Source organism: Glycine soja, chromosome 12 (assembly GCF_004193775.1).
Source record: "Glycine soja cultivar W05 chromosome 12, ASM419377v2, whole genome shotgun sequence".
Classification (NCBI taxonomy): domain Eukaryota; kingdom Viridiplantae; phylum Streptophyta; class Magnoliopsida; order Fabales; family Fabaceae; genus Glycine; species Glycine soja.
Window position 1 is genome coordinate 22,744,120 of NC_041013.1, and position 20,059 is coordinate 22,764,178.

Sequence of the window (20,059 nt, forward strand, 5' to 3'; positions counted from 1 at the left end):
TGTCCTTGATAGCAAGAAGTAAACACCTATCATGGTACTTGGACAGTGGTTGCTCATGGATCATGATAGAAGAAAAGTGTATGTTCCAATGCTTAACTCCCTATCATGGTGGAACCACCATTTTGGAGGGAATCAAAAGGTCAAATCACAGGAGTGGGTAAGATAGGCATACATCCTTATCCCTCTGTTGATAATGTTTTGTTTGTTGAAGGACTCAAATACAATCTATTGAGCATAGTGGTCGAGCCCGGCAAGTGCACCGGATCGCGCAAGTTGTATAAAACGGTAAGAACCGAGTATCGAACTCTCGGGAAACTTGTATTACTTGGTAAAGCTATATTCAGTGAATAAGTGTCTAGTATGAAAAGATATGTATGGACTATGAATAGGTATGTAAACTAACTATTAAAAAGGAAAATCACATGAGTAATGATGTGTAAAGACAAGTAGACAACATGTTGGTCTTCCTATTAGGTGCCTGATGTTATAAGGATATTCTCTGCTTAACAATGCTCATGTGTTCTATGGTGTCGACTGAAATGCTAAACCCCGATCCCTCGTGATAGTCTAGCCTAATCCTAATCAAGCATTGTTTGCAGATTCCTCTTGTTGGACTAAACTCAACCAGAATCGCATTAAGACAAACATACAAACAACTAGGTTACCATACCCCGATCCCTCGTGATAATACGATAAACTAGCCTTGTCCTATCAAGTTCTAAGAATCAGACCAATTTCCACTGTTGAATGATCCTAACAAAGCATGCATCTACATGATCAAGGAAAAAGCACACTGAAATGACGTACTGATAGCACAGAGAACACATAAAACATCATTAAATAGATATACAAATATTTACATCAAGTACCTACATGGAAGAACCAACAAAAGATTTAGCTCTCCATATCTGGGAAGCTTCCTTTACAACAAAAAGAAGAGAAAAATGAAGGATTGAAGAAATGCAAGTAGTAGGGATGTCTCCTCCACCTCTAGAACCTCACAATCACTCACAGACTCATCTCATGCTCTCAGGATGGCTTCCTCTTCACTCTTTGTTCTCTGCCAGTCTTCGCACAACAAAAGCTCTCAAAACTCTCTGGAACTTGGACCTTTCTCTCTCTAGAAATCTCTAAAAATGTAGAAGCTCAAGGAAAAGCCCAAACTCCCCTTCCATTTCTGATTTCAGGCTTAAATAGGTGGCCTTGTTGGTGCTTGCGCGCTTAGCGCAACTCTGCCTCGCTTAGCGTGCATAAGTGAATTTCAGCTTAGCGTCCGGCTTCTCGCTTAGCGGATGCATGCAAGCGGTGCGCTTAGCAGAATGAGCTCTCGCTTAGCGCGTGTGTCCAGCTCATCCTTCTTCCAAATTCTTCGTCGCTCTCAGCCGCAAGAGTGGTGCGCTCAGGGGATGGCTCGCTAAGCCGACAGATTGGCTTAGCAAGAAGCTAAAAATCAGCACTTCACAAACTTGCCTAATTAACCTGAAATTGAAAGGAAATGATTATTAAATACACAAAATAGGAGTACTAAGTACTTATTACCTATATTTAACAGAAAGTAATTACAATACTACAAAATAACCATAAATGGGAGGAGTTAGATACAATTTGCACATATTTATTACACAAAAGTTAGTCGTATTCATCGACTAACACATAGGTCAGTTATGTGACAATGGATATGTTGTTTCCTTTAACAAAGATGAGTGTATCATCCAGAACAAGGATAGGTCTTTGCACTTCTCTACTAAGAGAAAGGGTAACCTCTATAAGACCAAGTTGGGAGAACTATCAGATTAAAAGGTATCATGCTTGTTATCTGTAAAAGAAAATTATTGGCTATGACATAAGAAACTTGGTCATGCAAGCTTAAGGTTAATCTCAAAGCTGCAAAAATACAACCTCATAAGAGGATTACAAAGTATGTCATACAAAGAGGATTGACTTTTTTAGGCATGTTGTCAGACCCTAATTTCATCCGGGGACTATCATTCACTGATGTTTTGATTCTCGCTAGCCAAATTGCGTTGTTCGACACCAGTTACCGCACAAGATGAAAGATCGTTCAATGTTTTGATCAAGAATGCAAAAGATACCAAAAAGGAGGGGCAAAAGGGGCACAAGACAAAAGATCGTTCAATTTTTTGTTCTTATTAAAAAAAGAATCTTTCAAAAGCATAAAAAACAATTTGACACACAAACTTTCTCACTTTAAAGAACTACATAGGTCTGAATTCCTCATCGCACCCGAGGATACATAGGAGCAAGGGCAACACCCTTGTTGACCCTAAAAAATAAAAAATATAAAAAGGGAAAATATATAATTTTGAAGTCATGTTTTGTGCACTCAATCAAAGGCTGTCGTCCCTCGTGATAGGCGCATGGGGTGATAATACCTTCCCCATGCATAAACAACTCTCGAACCCTTATTTTCAAAATTCGTAAATCTTATTTTTTGGTTTTTCTAATGTTTTCCTCGAATAAACGTTGGTGGCGACTCCCACATGTTTTCCTTTTTGGGAGACAAATTTTTGCCTTTTTGCTTGCACTCTCGTCGTAGGGTAGGTTGCGACAGATGGCAACTCCACTAGGGACATTAGAGAGTTAAGCCATTCGATCAGTGTGCAATGTTTTATTGTGACAAATTTTTGCCTTTTTGCTTGCACTCTTGTTCAAACCTACGTAGTTCTTGCAAAAGCGATAAAGTTATGTGTTGATTTTAGGCTTTGAATGGTCCATTTTAACCAATAAAAGCAAAGAGGACCATTTTAAGGCGTTGGACCTTAAAACAGTTTTGAGTGACATTTGCGAACAAAGCTTGGTTTGTGAGTTGATTTTAGCCTTAGTTTCACTTTGATCATTAGTCAATTCATTCAAGGAAACTTTCAATGAAAAACGTCCGATTGATTTTTTATTATTATTTTTTTCTAGATATTTTGATTATTTTATTATTATTTTTTCGAAGATATTTTGATTATTTTATTATTATTTTGCTTTTTTTGATTTAACTGAAGTTACAACGTGAGCGATCGGTTGAATTTTATTTTAATAGCGATTAAACGAGATTATAACACAAATGATCGGTTGAAATTCATTTTATCAATTATTAGGCGAGATAACGGCTTAAATAAACGGTAAAAAGCTCATTAAAAGCGAAAGAAAAGAAAATCAAAAGTGAACGAGATGAAGATGGAAGCAAACAAAACAAGAAATGAATTGAAAGTCTCGGATTCGAAAACTTACCAGTTGAAGACTAAAGAAGGAACGAAGAACGGTGAAGAATGGCGGAAAATCTTCACGGATTTGCTCACGGAAACGTCTCGGAAGCGTAACGGAAGCACCTCAGGTTGGATTTTCTTCACGAAAACACGTTTTTTCACCCAAAACAGCTAAAATGCATAGCATAGGGGTCAGGGACCCTTGAAACTCAGCCTCCTCCCCCTATTTATAGGAGAAATGGAGAGGTGCTTGCCGCCTAGAGGCTTCTTGAGGAAGATTTATGAGCGCACCCCAATTACTAAGTTCACCCCCCTTTTCGTACTTTACAGAAAAGTTACGGAAGTCTTACAAGAGAGTTTCAAACTTGATTTTCCTCTTTTTTCGCTTTTCTTTCACCAATATTAAGTGAAATATGTCAACCCAAGGTTTTTGGAAATTTTACGGAAGCATTATGGAAGCCTCGGATGCCATTTTTTAACAAAATGGAGGTGGTTGCCGCCTTGAGGAAGATTCCTGAATGCGCCCCATAATTGATAAGTTCACCCCTTTCTAGAATGTTCTGGATGAAGTTTCCTGAGTGCACCCCCCGTGTTTGATAAGTTCACCCCCTGCTTTTGTGTTTTTGGCTGTTTTCTTTTCGAAACGTCCCGAAACTTTACGGATTCCACGACAATGGGTATTAAACATTTTGAAGTGGTGAAACGAAGGTCACATGCCGACAAACAATGGTCCCCAGACGAAATTAGGGTATGACACCTCGAATAAACATTGGTGGCGACTCCCACATGTTTTCCTTTTGGAAGACGAATTTTTGGCTTTTTGCCCGCACTCCCGTCGTAGGGTAGGTTGTGAAACATGTCAAAAGGGAAAACAAATTAAATGCTCTTTTTCAAGAAACAACCTTGTTTCCATATCAAGACCTTTAGAGCTGTTACATCATGATTTTAGTCCAACCAGAACAACATCTATCAGTGGAAAGAGGTATGGACTCGTCATAGTGGACAACTACTCTAGATGGACATGGGTTATGTTCGTAGCCCACAAGGATGAGTCTTTTAGTGTCTTCTTTAAATTTTGTAAAATAGTTCAAAATGAAAAAAGAGTATGCATTACTTCAATTAGAAGTGACCATGGGGGAGAATTTGAGAATGATAATTTTCAACTATTTTGTGAAGAAGATGGTATGCTCCACAACTTTTCAACACCACGAACATCTCAATGGAATAGGGTAGTTGAAAGAAAGAACATATCTCTACAAGAGATGGTCAAGACCATGCTCAATGATAATTCAACCCTTAAACACTTTTGGGCTGAAGCAGTAAATATTACCTATTATTTACAAAACAAAATTTATATAAGACCCATTCTCGAAAAGGCTCCCTATGAACTGTGGAAGGGATGCAAACCTAACATATCATACTTCCATCCATTTGGGTGAAAATGTTTCATTCTTAATACTAAAGATAACTTGGAAAAATTTGATTGAAAGAGTGATAAGGAAACATTTCTTGGATACTCTAAAACATCTAAGGCATTCAGAGTTTACAACTCTAGAACCATTCATGCGAAGTTGAATGACGCTAAGCCTGATAAAGATTTATTAGAGCTAGATGAGTCCTTTGCAGATCTAAGACTGGACAATGGTATTAAAGATAAGGTGTCATCCAGCCAATGTCCAAAAGTTGTAGTGTCCACTCAATATACAAACGATCCTTAAGAAGAAGTAAGGAAATCCACTAGATGTATAATGAGAAGAAACCATCCAGAGAGCCAAATCATTGGTGACCCAACAATACATGTTCAAACCAGGTCATCACTTTGACCACAAGGTCATATTGCATTGATCTCAGAAGTGGAACCCAAACACATAGATGAGGCAATGCAAAACGAGAGCTGGTGAAAGCTATGCAAGAAGAGCTAGACCAATTCCAAAAGAATGACATTTGGAAGTTAGCAGAGCTGCCAAAGACAAGAAAACTATTGGACCCAAATGGGTCTGCCATAACAAGCTAGATGAGAATGGTAAGGTTGTGAGGGGCAAGGCATGGTTAGTTTCCAAAGGTAACTCACAGTAGGAAGGTGTTGATTATCTAGAAATCTATGCTTCTATGGCTCATCTAGAGATAATATGAATTTTACTTTCATTTGCTCCTCATAGTAATATGAAGCTATATCAAATAGATGTAAAATGGGCATTCCTCCATGGACTCATCCAAGAGGAATTTTGTGTTGAACAACCTCCTAGATTTGAGAGTAACATTCTTCCTCACCATGTTTTCTAACTTAATAAAGCTTTGCATGGACTCAAGCAAGCTCCTCGAGATTAGTATGAAAAACTAAGTTCTTTCCTTTTGAAAAATGGCTTTGAAAGAGGAAATGTTGACACAATTTTGTTCTGTAAGAGCTTTGAGTCAATTTATATCAATGCAAGTTTATGTCAATGATAACATTTTTGGTGCTACTAATGAAATTCTGTGTGAGGATTTTTCTAAGCTAATGCAAATAGAATTTGAATGAGCATGATCGGTGAGCTGAAGTTTTTCCTTGGACTGCAAATAAAGCAAACAAGGAATGAAATTTACATCCATCAAACCAAGTACGTGAAAGAACTTCTAAAAAGGTTCAACATGGACAATGCAAAAGAGATGAAGACACCTATGCATCCAACCATATACCATGGACTAGACAAAAAGGTGGATGGGACTCAATACATAGCAATGATTGGATCACTGATATACCTTACAATGTTTAGACTTGATATAATGTTTAGTTTTTGCTTATGTGCAAGGTTAAAAAAAGGGAAGTCCATTTATCTATTGTTAAAAACATTTTCAGATATCTTATTGGAACTTTTAACCTTGGCCTATGCTTTAAGAGATGGGAAGATTTCAAACTCACAAGTTATTGTGATGCTAACTACGCTGGAGATAAGCTTGAAGGGAAGAGCACAAGAGGAAATTGTCACTTCATTGGTGGAAACCTGGTAAGTTGGATATGTAAGAAGCAAGATTCAACTGCATTGTCCACTACTGAAGCATAATACATGCTAGCAACAAGTTGTTGGGCTCAACTTCTTCAAATAAAGAATTAACTTGAAGACTACATCATCTATGAGAGTAAGATTCCTATATGTTGCGATAATAAAGCTGCTATTAGTCTTTTGAAAAACCCTAAATTATATTCGAGAGAAAAACATATAGAAATTAAGCATCATCTTATAAGAGATCACATTTAGAAAGGGACAGTGGATTTATTGTTTGTACCTACTAAAGATCAGCTTGCTAACATATTCATAAAACCCCTTACTGAAGAATGATTGATTCTGTTAAGAAATCAACTTGGTATGGACTTTATAAAAGATTAACTTAAAAAATACTTGGGTTTTCTTAGATACACAGAGAGTGTAAGATATGTCAAAAGTGGCTAGAAGAATACTTGTATAGCCAGGAGTGGCAGGACAAAATACTTGCTTTGTAATCAAGTTTTTGATTAGTTGAACTCTTACTATTGTGTAAAGGAGAACTAGACGTAGCTTTCTTTGAGTGAACCAGTATAAATCAAGTGTTTCTATGTCTCTCCTTAATTGTTTTATTAATCATTCTCTTAGCACTTTCTGTCATTCTTTTCGTATCAAGTGTTTGCTTGAAAATTATTTTAAAACTCTATTTCATATATTTACTGAACAGCCAAACTCACCTTTATCAAAGCCGATTTCTTTTTAGTGGACGACTCAATGTGTGTGTGTGTGTGTGTGTATCTTTCTAAACATGTGATATGTTGGATCAAGTGGCCTCGGAATAATTAAGAAAGGGGGGTTGAATTAATTATTAATGTGTCATGACTGATTAAAAATTTATCCTTCTTAATGTTACTAGATTCAACTAGGCTTTTACTACTAAGTTACGAAAGTAAAGAACAGAAACAATAACTTAACCAAAAGTAAAAGCGACAATTAAAAGTACACAGTGGAAATTAAAGAGTGTAGGGAAGAAGAAGACAAACACAAGATTTATATTGGTTCAGCCACAAACCATGCCTAAATCCAGTTCCCAAGCAACCTGCGGTTCTTGAGATTTCTTTCAACCTTGTAAAACCCTTTACAAGCCAAAGATCCACAAGGGATGTACCCTCCCTTGTTCTCTTTGAAAAAACCAAGTGGATGTATCCTCCACTTGAACTGATCAACAAGAGATGTACCCTCTCTTGTTCTTAGTATAACAATCCCCAAGTAGATGTACCCTCTACTTGTACCACAAAGGATGTACCCTCCAATGTGTTGGGACAAAGAATTCTCAGGCGGTTAGTCCTTTGAATCTTTGTAAGGGGAAACAAAAGATATCTCAGGCGGTTAGTCCTTTGAGATCTTTTGTTTAAGGGGAAAGGAATAATCAAAAGAATTCTTAGGCGGTTAGACCTTTGAATTCTCTTGGAAAGAGAGAAGAGAGACACAAAATAATTCAGGCGGTTAGTCCTTCTATTCTTTTGGCAAAGGGAGAAGAGAATGAAAAAGATGAATAGCACAAGTTTTTGAACAATGAACTTTTCTTGGAAGAGAAAGTGTTGAACAAAAACTTTTAGAAAGATGAAGAGAAATGAATTAGAAAGTTTTGTAGAAAGTGTTGAAAGATTGTTGAAGGATGATTTTAAATTCATGTCATGGTCACATATTTATAATCTCTTGATGACTCAAGTTAAAGTTTGTGACTCTTGGTAATTTCTTTAAAACTAGTCACCCTTTAAAAATTGTGACTCTTTTGAAAACTAGTCACTTAAAAAGTTATGACTTTTGAAAAAATCTTCAGAAACAAGTCACTTGAAGTATTGTCACTTTTGGAAATTTATTTTTCGAAATGAGTCACTGGTAATCGATTACCATCAAGGTGTAATCGATTACACATCAACAGATGTGACTCTTCATGTTTAAATTTGAAAATTAAAATGTTTAGAAACACTGGTAATCAATTACAAGTATTGTGTAATTGATTACACAAGTTTAAAATGATTTGAAAATGTTTAAACACAAGTTGTGACTCTTGAAATTTGAAATCTAACGTTTTAAAACACTCGTAATCGATTACATGCTTATGGTAATCGATTACAGCTTTGTAAATTAGTTTTGAAAATAATGCTGGCTACTGGTAATCGATTACTACCTTCTGGTAATCGATTACCAGAGACTAAAACTCTTTGGTAATGATTCTGTGAAAACTTCTTGTGTTATTCAATGTTTTGAAAAACGTTTTTAGTACTTATCTTGATTAAGTCTTCTCTTGATTCTTGAATCTTGAGTCTTGAATCTTGATTCTTGAAACTTGATTCTTGAATCTTGAATCATGATTCTTGATACTTGATTCTTGAATCTTTGGAATTTGCTTAACTCTTAATTCTTTGACATCATCAAAATAATCTTGGAAGGCATTGCTTCCACAATCTCCCCTTTTTTGATGATGACAATCCTGAAATCAAGAGAATGCATACATGTTTTGTTCTACCGTTCACTCATCCCTTTCTCCCCCTTTCTTTTTGAATTTATGCTTAATTTTAAAGCTTTGAAAAAATATAATATCTTGATTTCTAAAATACCCATTTTCTCTCCCCTTTTGGCAACATCAAAAAGGCGAAAGTGCGTAAAACATACATAATTTAAAACATACACAAAGCATATTTTGTAAAACAAACATAAAAGATTAACCATTCATGAAGCAAGACATGAATAAAACCAAATTGAAATGCAAACCACATAGTCATATATCACAACCCTTAAATATTCAGTCATACTACGCAAATATTAAAAATACTAAGTGTTCAAATGTCATAAGCATATAGCCAAATACAAGGCTTTAGAAACAAAATATAACAATAATAATGTCTAAACTGATGGTGGTGGTGGAGGTAAATCAAGGAAGTCGCGAATGATGGTGACATCTTCTTCAACCTTTGTGATTCTTGAGTCCATTGCATCGAATCGCATGTCCACTTGTCGTTCCAAAGCATCAAACCTCTCACCAACATAGGTTTGAAGTCCATCGAACCTGTCCAAAATACTCTGAAGGAGAGAAGAGTCCCCTTCAACCAATAATTGTCCTTCATCATCATTTGGTTGAGCACCCTTTTTTACCCAAGAGTCATCACGCTCTTTGCGGTAACCAAAGGACGCAACCACAGCAGCACCGATCAAGAAAGATCTCTTGATTGGAATATATGGTTCAGAATCAAGAGGGATGTTAAAATTTGTTGAAGGAAAAGAGTGACTAAATGTGGATATGGTAAAGGAGCATTTAATCATAATGCCTTATGCATGTGATACCGGACTAAATGTGCCCAATCAATTTGTCGGCCGGTATGAAAGGCCCACACGACTATAAGATCTTCTTCAGAAACCTGTGCAAGGTTTGAAGATCTTGGGAGTAAGATACAAACAATAAGATAGTGAAGGATGCGGCTTTCAAGAGCCAATGAACCGGCAAGCAGCCTTTCGGTCATATCCGCTTGGTTGGTGCAAACCAACCGGCGAGCATCATGCATAGAAAAATCAAATTTCCAATCATCATCTAGTGTACCTTCAAATGGTATACCTTCACTAGACAATTGAGTCAGATCATAGAAGAGGGATTGGTCAATGACCATCTTTATCCCATAAACCTCTGAAATCAAGGTACTTTCTTGAATTTCAAGATTAGAATAAAAAGCTTTTACAATAGAGAATACACAGGCAATTTTAGTGACATAAAGAGAATGAGATTTGAGTTTTGAAATGCTTGAATGCATTCAAAACTCTCATCAAAAAAGAAATCCATATCTATAAACTTAGGGTCTATGATAGAACGAGAGGAGAAGAGGTTTGTGTATCGTATACGTTGTTCTTCTGATGAGAACAATGAGGATGAGGAAATGGAGGAAGGAATTGGAGTATCCTGAGCCTCAGAATGCTATTGGCTTTTACTCGAAGAACCTTTGCACTTCTTTGATGGTTCCGACATTTGAGAGACTTATTCGAAATTTCAATCGGTTTAAATGAAAGAGAATGAAAAAGGATGAATTTTGGGCTTTGTGGGAAGTGGTTTGGATAAGAAATGAGTAAGTTATGGCAGAAAGAAAAATTGGGAACAAGGGTTTCGTGAGAGAAATGGAGGTTCTGGTTCATGAATTCTGAAAATTGAATTTATAAGCACTAGGGATGCGTTGTAATCGATTACAGCTTTTGGTAATCGATTACACTCAGCCTGACTCGTTGTAATCGATTACATATTGTGGTAATTGATTACTAGAGAGCTTTTTAGGAAAACTAAGTACTAAATGAATTCTTAGAGTGAAAGGATTTGAAAAGTGTTCAAAATAATTTATATCTAAAAAATCTTTTATGAAAATAAATATATATAACATAATAGATTTTTTAAAAAAAAAACTTTGTGAATGACTTTTAAGCAAGTAATTCACATATCATACTAAAAATCATGCAAGAAGCATAGGTACTATCAACTATTTGATTTAATAATAAACTTCATGCTTCGAGAAAGAAAATAACTCAATCAAACACATAAACACATAGCAATCAATCAAGACAAACAAATAAAAATTTGTTAGTCATCATATAAACATGTTAATTGAAAGAAAAAATTTCAATCAACTTAATTTAAAAGAGAATGGTTTTGATGTTACCTTTTTCATGATTTAAGTGCCTAGATCTTCAAAGATGGAAGTCAGACTTTTTCTTTTTTTGCTTAATCTTCTTGAGAAATGTTCTCATCGCTCTCATAGTCCTTGGATAGAAGGTTGATCTCCTTCTTCGAACCATCGGATGAGTCATTGTCATCCCAAGCAATATACGCCTTCTTGGATCTTCTTTCTTTATAGCTTTTCTTCTCATTCTTCTGGGGCATGACTCATTTGAGGGGCATATTGCTTTTATGTGACCAGGTTGATTACACTTATAGCATTTAAGTGTTGGAGAAACTTCTTGAGATCTCTTCCCATTGTTGAAGTTATGGCTTCTCTCCATTCTTCTATTTTTGATGAATTTATGAAACTTCTTCACAAAGAATGAGAAGTCTTCTTCATCATTAGATTCTTCTTCTTCTTCTTCTTCTTCTTCTTCTTGCATTAAGGAGGAGGCTTTGAGTGCTATGCTTCTTTTCCTTTTGTTGGTCTCTTCATTTTGATTGAGACGTTGAAGTTCCATTTCATGTTCCTGCAATTTGCCAAACAAAGTGGCAAGAGACATAGAGGAAAGGTCTTTACTTTCATAAATGGCAGTTACCTTGGGTTGTCATTCCCTACTTAAACATCTTAAAACTTTATTAATTAAATCTTCATTAGGGAAAATTTTTTCTAAGGATGCAAGATGATTGACTATGTGTGTGAATCTTTTCTACATACTGTGGATGTTCTCATTAGGGTTCATCCTAAATAATTCATATTCATGTGTAAGGGTATTGACTCTAGATCTTTTCGCATCAGTGGTGCCTTCATGTGTAAGTTGGAGAGTATCCCACATCTCCTTTGCATTTGAACATTTTGACACTCTAAAATACTCATCTATTCCTAGGGCAGAAGTGATGATGTTTTTGGCTTTAAGATTATATTGGATTCTTCTTTTATCCTCTTCAGTCCATTTATCTCTAGGTTTTTGTGTTGTTGTGCTAGTGCTTGCATCTACTGTGGTGGGTATGTAAGGTCCTATTTCTATTGCTTCCTAAATGTTTAAATCTATGGCTTCAATACAGATTTACATTCGGGTTTTCCAATAGTGGTAACCCTCACCATTAAAGATAGGTGGCCTATGAATCTTGAACTTGTTAAACGTTCTACAAGATACCTGCTCTGATACCAATTGTTGGATCAAGTGGCCTCGGAATAATTAAGAAGGGGGGTTGAATTAATTATTAATGTGTCTTGACTGATTAAAAATTTATCCTTCTTAATGTTACTAGATTCAACTAGGCTTTTACTACTAAGTTACGAAAGTAAAGAATAGAAACAATAACTTAACCAAAAGTAAAAGCAACAATTAAAAGTACACAGCGGAAATTAAAGAGTGTAGGGAAGAAGAAGACAAACACAAGATTTATACTGGTTCGACCACAAACCGTGCCTACATCCAGTCCCCAAGCAACCTGCAGTTCTTGAGATTTCTTTCAACCTTGTAAAATCCTTTACAAGCCAAAGATCCACAAGGGATGTACCCTACCTTGTTCTCTTTGAAAAAACCAAGTGGATGTACCCTCCACTTGAACTGATCCACAAGAGATGTACCCTCTCTTGTTCTCAGTATAACAATCCCCAAGTAGATGTACCATCTACTTGTACCACAAAGGATGTACCCTCCAATGTGTTGGGACAAAGAATTCTCAGGCAGTTAGTCCTTTGAATCTTTGTAAGGGGAAACAAAAGATATCTCAGGCGGTTAGTCCTTTGAGATCTTTTGTTTAAGGGGAAGGGAAGAATCAAAAGAATTCATAGGCGGTTAGTCCTTTGAATTCTCTTGGAAAGAGAGAAGAGAGACACAAAAGAATTCAGGCGGTTAGTCCTTCTATTCTTTTGTCAAAGGGAGAAGAGAATGAAAAAGATGAATAGCAAAGTTTTTGAACAATGAACTTTTCTTGGAAGAGAAAGTGTTGAACAAAAACTTTTAGAAAGATGAAGAGAAATGAATTAGAAAGTTTTGTAGAAAGTGTTGAAAGATTGTTGAAGGATGATTTTAAATTCATGTCATGGTCACATATTTATAATCTCTTGATGACTCAAGTTAAAGTTTGTGACTCTTGGTAATTTCTTTAAAACTAGTCACCCTTTAAAAATTGTGACTCTTTTGAAAAAAAAGTTGTGACTTTTGAAAAAATCTTCCGAAACAAGTCACTTGAAGAATTGTCACTTTTGGAAATTTATTTTTTGAAATGAGTCACTGGTAATCGATTACCATCAAGGTGTAATCGATTACACATCAACAGATGTGACTCTTCATGTTTAAATTTGAAAATTAAAACGTTTAGAAACACTGGTAATCGATTACAAGTATTGTGTAATCGATTACACAAGTTTAAAATGATTTGAAAATGTTTAAACACAAGTTTTGACTCTTGAAATTTGAAATCTAACATTTTAAAACACTGGTAATCGATTACATGCTTATGGTAATCGATTACAACTTTGTAAATCAGTTTTGAAAATAATGTTGGCTACTGGTAATCGATTACTACCTTCTGGTAATCGATTACTACCTTCTAGTAATCGATTACCAGAGACTAAAACTCTTTGGTAATGATTTTGTGAAAACTTCTTGTGCTATTCAATGTTTTGAAAAATGTTTTTAGTACTTGTCTTGATTAAGTCTTCTCTTGATTCTTGAATCTTGAGTCTTGAATCTCGATTCCTGAAACTTGATTCTTGAATCTTGATTCTTGAATCTTTGGAATTTGCTTAACTCTTGATTCTTTGGCATCATCAAAATAATCTTGGAAGGAATTGCTTCCACATGATAAACTTTTAATTCTATAAATTCATTATCTTTTATTAACACACTATTCAACCCCCCCCCCCCCTCTCCCCTTCTAGTGTGATTTTTGTTATTTCAGTCACGGTCCCAGACTTGATGATTTGTTGTGGTGAGATATGAATTTGTTGGGGTGAAATTGCTCACTTTGGCACTTCACTTCTTATCCTCGTTCATTGTGGTGAACACTCCATTCATTGTGGCAAATTGGGATAATCAACTCTACTTTTGACTTTTCCTTGAAAATGTCTTGTATGCAAAATATTCACAAAAACATAGTAAATTCTATTTTTGTTTCCTAAAATTAGTTTTCACAATTTTATTAACAAAACAAGTAGTTCCAATCTAAAATGCTAAGGAAAACAAAGATGATTGCTCACAAACATAAGGTTCAAAAAGCAATTATCAGCTCCCTACAACGAAAAACTCCTTAGCCATGAAGAGTCTCAACCGTTGGTTATGGTATGGTTGAGGAAGTAGAATAAGATAAGGAGCTCTTAGAGGAACTATGGGAAAAAGGATGGCTGAGGAGAATAAAGAAAAGGAGGGGGGAGTATTCCCCAAGGCCAAACATTTCTACTCCCTAGAGGAAAGTCATAATTAGGTGTTAAGTAAGCGGGTAAGCTTCAAAACGCTTGAACAGAAACTTGAAATAGAAACAATGACACTAGAAGAGGGGTTGAATATCGTGTTAATCAAATATAATACCTTTTTAAAACTTTTAACACAAATATAGACAAATATGTATATGTATTGTTAGTCATCCACTTAAAAGAAAACAGTTTTTAATAAGGCCAAGCTTGATCGTCCAATGACTAAATAAGATAAAGTCTTTAAAATAGTTTTTCAGGCAAATACTTGGTATGAAAATAATGACAAAAGGTGCTAATAGAATGCTTAACAAACCATCAAAGAATGATGTAGAAACACTTGGTTTATACTGGTTCACTCAACCTGAGCTACGTTTGGTTCTCCCTTACAGAACAATAAAGGAAATCAAAACTTGATTACAAAACAAGTATTTTGACCTGTCACTCCTAGCTATACAAGTATTCTTAATACCACTTCTGGAACTATCTTAAACTCCCCCTGAAACTAAGAAACCCAAGTATTATTTAACACAAAGCCACTCCTAGCTTTCACAAATAGTAGTTTGAATGAATACAAGTATTCAATAACACTCAATGAGTGAGTAAATAAAAAAGCTCAAATACAAGATAACTTTTCTTGAAAAAGGATAAACAAATGAAAACTTAAATTAGTTGTTTAGTGATTTCAACAGTGTTTTGCTTTAGAGATATTCTCATTTTCTTGTAATGTTTTTTCGTCATATTTGTTTTAGATTTCAGAGAAAGATCTGTTATGGGATCAGTGTTGATTCCTTGAAAAGACCATTGTCTCACATTGGGATGTAGCAGAGCCTAAATCACCTAATATCCCTAGACATGGATTAAGACTTATATTAAATAATTTGCATTACGAGCAGAGATGCATAAATAGGCTAGACAATACCACTCTATCCCTAGACATGGATTACCTAGATGTTCTTCCCAAGTTCTTAGCATATAAACATTTCCCAATATGTATATCCTAAAACAGTACATGAAAATGGATGATCAGACCACAAGCATGTGAATGAGCACAAAGATGAACAATAATATCAACATCATATTAATAGAGAGTTTAGAATCATTACATCAAAGAGTTTAGTTTGCATAACTCCCAACAACAGGTGGTTTTATCCTCTCATTATCATGAGAGACTTACAAATATAAAAGTAGGATCAAAGGGAAGAAAATGGAAGAGAAATGGATTGAAACGAATCGGCTAGAGCTCTGGAATTGATTTCCTTCAACAATGGCTTATTAGTTTCCTTGCTCCTCTGCTTCTTGTTGGTTTCTTCCTACTAAGGAAACAAATGTTTCCTTTCGTTTTATATGCTTCACCAATTGATTGGCCAATTAGAACTTCCTTGTGCATTTAGCGCGACACTCGCACTGAGCACGCATGTCCAGCTGAATCAAGTAGCCACGTGCTAAGCGTAGGATGTGCGCTTACTCGTAACAGTTATCTTCCAATGTGGCTTCTTATGCTAAGCGGCTTGCTTAGGCTTAGCGGTCCTGACTCGCTAAGGGCGACACTTCAGTTCATCAATTCTCTTCCATGCCTCTACTACATCTCTACACAAAATACAACCAAAATTACTATAAATTCATTAACTTTAGCATCTTCTAGATAAAGACTCAAAAGAAGCTAAGTTCCTATTGTTTCAACACAAAATAAGCAATAAAAGAGAAGAAAATGATATAATTGCTATGTGATTTTAGTATACAAGTGACGTATGCATAACAATTATCAATTGTTAATTATCAAAATCCAAGGTAGATGTGAAAAGTGGTCATCCAGATGTAACTAAACTCAATCACAGTTGGCCAAAAGGGGGTCCTATCAAGCAAGTGGATATGCTTGATGACTTTTACTTTGTCCAAGGATGTTGGTAAAAAGACAAAGTTAGAGGAAAAAAGGAGGGACAATGACGACATATTGGGAGCGATTATGACAAGTCAAAGCATGGTGTTATAAACTCTAAGGTGGTTAGGAATGACCAGGGGAAGAAACCCAATTAGGATATGAAACATGGCTATAAGGCCAATGTAGGGGATCAGTAGGATAAGGTTGTAGCAACACAAAAGCAATTTGCTCAGAAGATGGTGGTGAGGAATGGGTGGTAAGAATCCCCAAAAGCATCCTATGGGCAAGAAGAGTAGGGCCATGGACAATTCAGCCAATCCAAAGAAGTAGAGTAACAAAAAGGTGGCTAGGACAAAAGGGGAAGGGCAATTGTCCTCGAGTGGGTCCCATTTAGTGACTCACACAAAAAGTTCAAATGATAAGGATGTTGGTACAGAGAAGGGAACAGGCCTTAGTGACGAAGAGAAACGACACAAAGATGAAATGATTTTGCAAAGAATAAGGGAGGTGGGTAATAGCTTTGATATGGACTCCTGTTTAACATGATTAAAGTGGTTCACAATAGCATGACCCATCCTAGAACCCAACCTTAGCCTGGGGTACAGGTGGGCCAAGGCACAATTTTGAGGAATGACACTCATATGAGTGAAACTATGGGGGTTACAAACATTGGGCCCTTACCTAAAGAGAATAATCCATGTTTGTGTACTAAAGGCTCTCTAGCCCAGGTGACATCGCCCAATAGGGCCCAAATTCCTTAAGTTATCCATGAATATTATCACATGGAATAGTAGAGGCTCAGGAAGAAAAAGTTTGGCCCTTTTGATTAAAATTCTGACCAACAACTACTCTATTGACTTAGTTATTCTTGTTGAAACTCATGGAGACTCCAATACAACGAATATTCTTACTAAGAAGTGCAATTTTGACAAAACCCTATGTGTGGACGCTACGAGCCAACTAGGGGGGATCTGGTGCCTTTGGAGGGACTCATGGGATGTGGAATTCATTTATTTGTCTATGCAAACACTGCACCTGAAGGTTTCTTTTAAGAAATAGAATTGTTGGTTCTTTATCTAAATATATGGTTGATCTCAAGTTCCTCTGAGGAAGGTCCTATGGGAGGACCTTATTGATTTGGTTTCGAGTACTAGTGGCGAATGGATGGTGGCAGAAGATTTCAACTCCTTTATTTTCCCCCATGAGAAGAATGGGGGATCATGGAGCCCTTTGGCAAAGAATTCCCTTGTTTTTAAATCTACCATTCAAGTATGTTAGCTTCTAGACATGGGTTTTGAAGGCTTCACCTTCAGCTGGAATCGGAATAGGGTGCATGAAAGGCTAAACAAGGTTCTGATTAATAGGGAGTGAAGGGTTAGATTTCCTAAAGCCCACGTGTGTCATATTCCACCCTTCACTTACGATCATAATCCCCTTCACTTGAAGTTCAAATCCTCTTTAAATTATAAAATGGAAAGGATACCCTTCAGATTTAAGGCAGTGTGGCTTACCTGTAGTGACTTTCCAACTTTCGTGAAGAACAATTGGAAATTCCTAATCCACTAGAATATGAATTTATCCAATTTCATGGAGAAGCTTAAAGGATGGAATAGAGATGTGTTTGACCACATTTTCTATCAAAAGAAATGGGTTCTTGAGAGCCTAGAAGGTATTGCAAAAAAGCTTAATATTTCTTATAACCCCTTTCTATTTGATTTATAGGGGAAGCTATGGAATGACCTTGAACAAGTCCTCTTTAGGGAGGATATCCTTTGGTAGAAGAAATCTAGTTGTAAATGGCTAAAGTATAGAGATCAGAACTTCAAATTTTTCCATTTAGCAACTGTCATTCATAAGAGGAGGAATTTCTATGAAAGTCTTTAGCTAGAAGATGGAGAGTGGACACCATTGAGCATGAATTTTCTAGGAACTTCCTGGATAAGTTCTCTAAAACTCATTAGCCCATTGCCCTTTTCCTGTGGGATGGGTTCCCTACTCTATTTGATGTGGAGACTCAGGATTTGGGAAAGGATATCTCTAAGATTGAAATTAAGTAGTTACTCTTCCAGATAGGAGGCCTCAAATCCCCAGGAGATGATGGGTTGCAACCTATTTTCTACCAGAATCAATGGGAAGTTATCCGTCTAGCCCTATGTGAGCTCATATGTTCTTTTTCCAAAACCCTGAGAATGTGGCAGACTTTAATGGTACTTTGATTGTCCTTGTGCCAAAGTAAGATAATACCTCTAAACTAACCCAATTTCTCGCTAGTATCCTCTTCAACGTCTCCTATAAAATCCTTATGAAGGTGCTTGCTACTAAGTTCAGACACATCATGGGGAAACTAGTTAACCCAGTGCAGTGCAGTTTTCTGCCTAATAGGCAAAGTCGTGATAACATCATAATAGCCCAAGAAGTTTTACATTCTATGCGCTTTAGGAAGGGAAATAAAGGTTGGATGGTTGTGAAGCTTGATATAGAAAAAGCTATAGTAGTATTTGAGGAAGCCACTATAGAGCAAGCTATAGTAGTATCCTTCAAGATTGTCTGAATCATTTTTTTCCAAGCTCAAGCCAAAACATCAATAAGGGAAAAACCAAGATATATTTCTTCAAAAATGTTAACTAGACGGTTGAGGAGGAGAAAAGCTCCAAACTGGGATTTGGATGAATTGACAACCTCGAAAAATATTTGTGAGTGAATTCATCACAAGAAGTCGTCTTGAAGCACTTATAAGCACATTTTGGACATGGATGCTTCTAAACTTTCAGCTTGGAAGGCGAAAAACATGTCTCTGGTGGGAAGAACCACCCTCATTAAGTTTATGCTCTTGGCGATTCCTACTTATGTCATGCAATCTGAGCGGCTTCCAAGATCGGTGTGTGATGAGTTAGACAAGATGAGCAGAGGTTTCCTTTGGGGGGAACATCAAGGGAACCAAAAGTGGCATACTATAGCTTAGGATATTATTTGCGTTCCTTGTAAGTGAGGCGGTCTGGGCATTAAAAAGATGAGGGAGGTTAATGATGCTTTCCTTAAAAAGTTGGCATAGGAAGCATGTTGTGATAAAGATAAGCTTTGGGTCAGAGTGTTAAGAGGGAAGTACAAGTGTGGTGATGGGATGCCTTCTTTCCACACTAATAGTAAAAATATCACGAGATGCTAGAGGGGTATCTCCTCGGTTTGGGAATCTTTTAGGAACTCAATGTCCTGGAATGTGGGTGATGGAAACCATATTCTATTCTAGACATATTGGTGGGCGGATGAAGCTGGTGTTTTAAAGGATAATGCCATTAGGCCTCTCCAAAGCTCCTACACTCAAAAAGACTTTATCTCAGCTTACCCTTGTGGATGGATCGTGGAATCACCGCTACCTTCTAGAAATGTTACCGAACCACATTAGCAATCTCATCATGGTTATTCCTCCTCATTCTTCTTCCCTTGGGAGGATGAATTTGATGAGATGGGTAGAGATGGCATATGGAAGTTTCAATGTTTCCTCTGCTCATGCCAGCTCCTTAGCCCCTGCGATGGGAAACAACAACAGATTATTTCTCCTTCTCTGGGCTTGGCCAGAACCTGAAAGAACTAAAGCCTTCCTCTGGAAAATGTCTCACAATGCCCTTCCTTCTAATGCTCTTCACTTTGCCAAAGGTATAGCCCAGGATGCTCTATGTCCAGTTTGCATTGGGCAAGTGGAAAGTACTATTCATATCCTTCTTGATTGCCCTTTCTCCATGGGTTTATGGAATTCGATTTTCTCTAAATTGCACCATAGAGATGACTAGTTCTAGAACCAGCAACTTCCTCACTGGTTGTCCTTTAATTTGAACCATATGGGGCTTGCTAAGGTGGGTTGGAATCTAATTTTTGGGCTTGTCC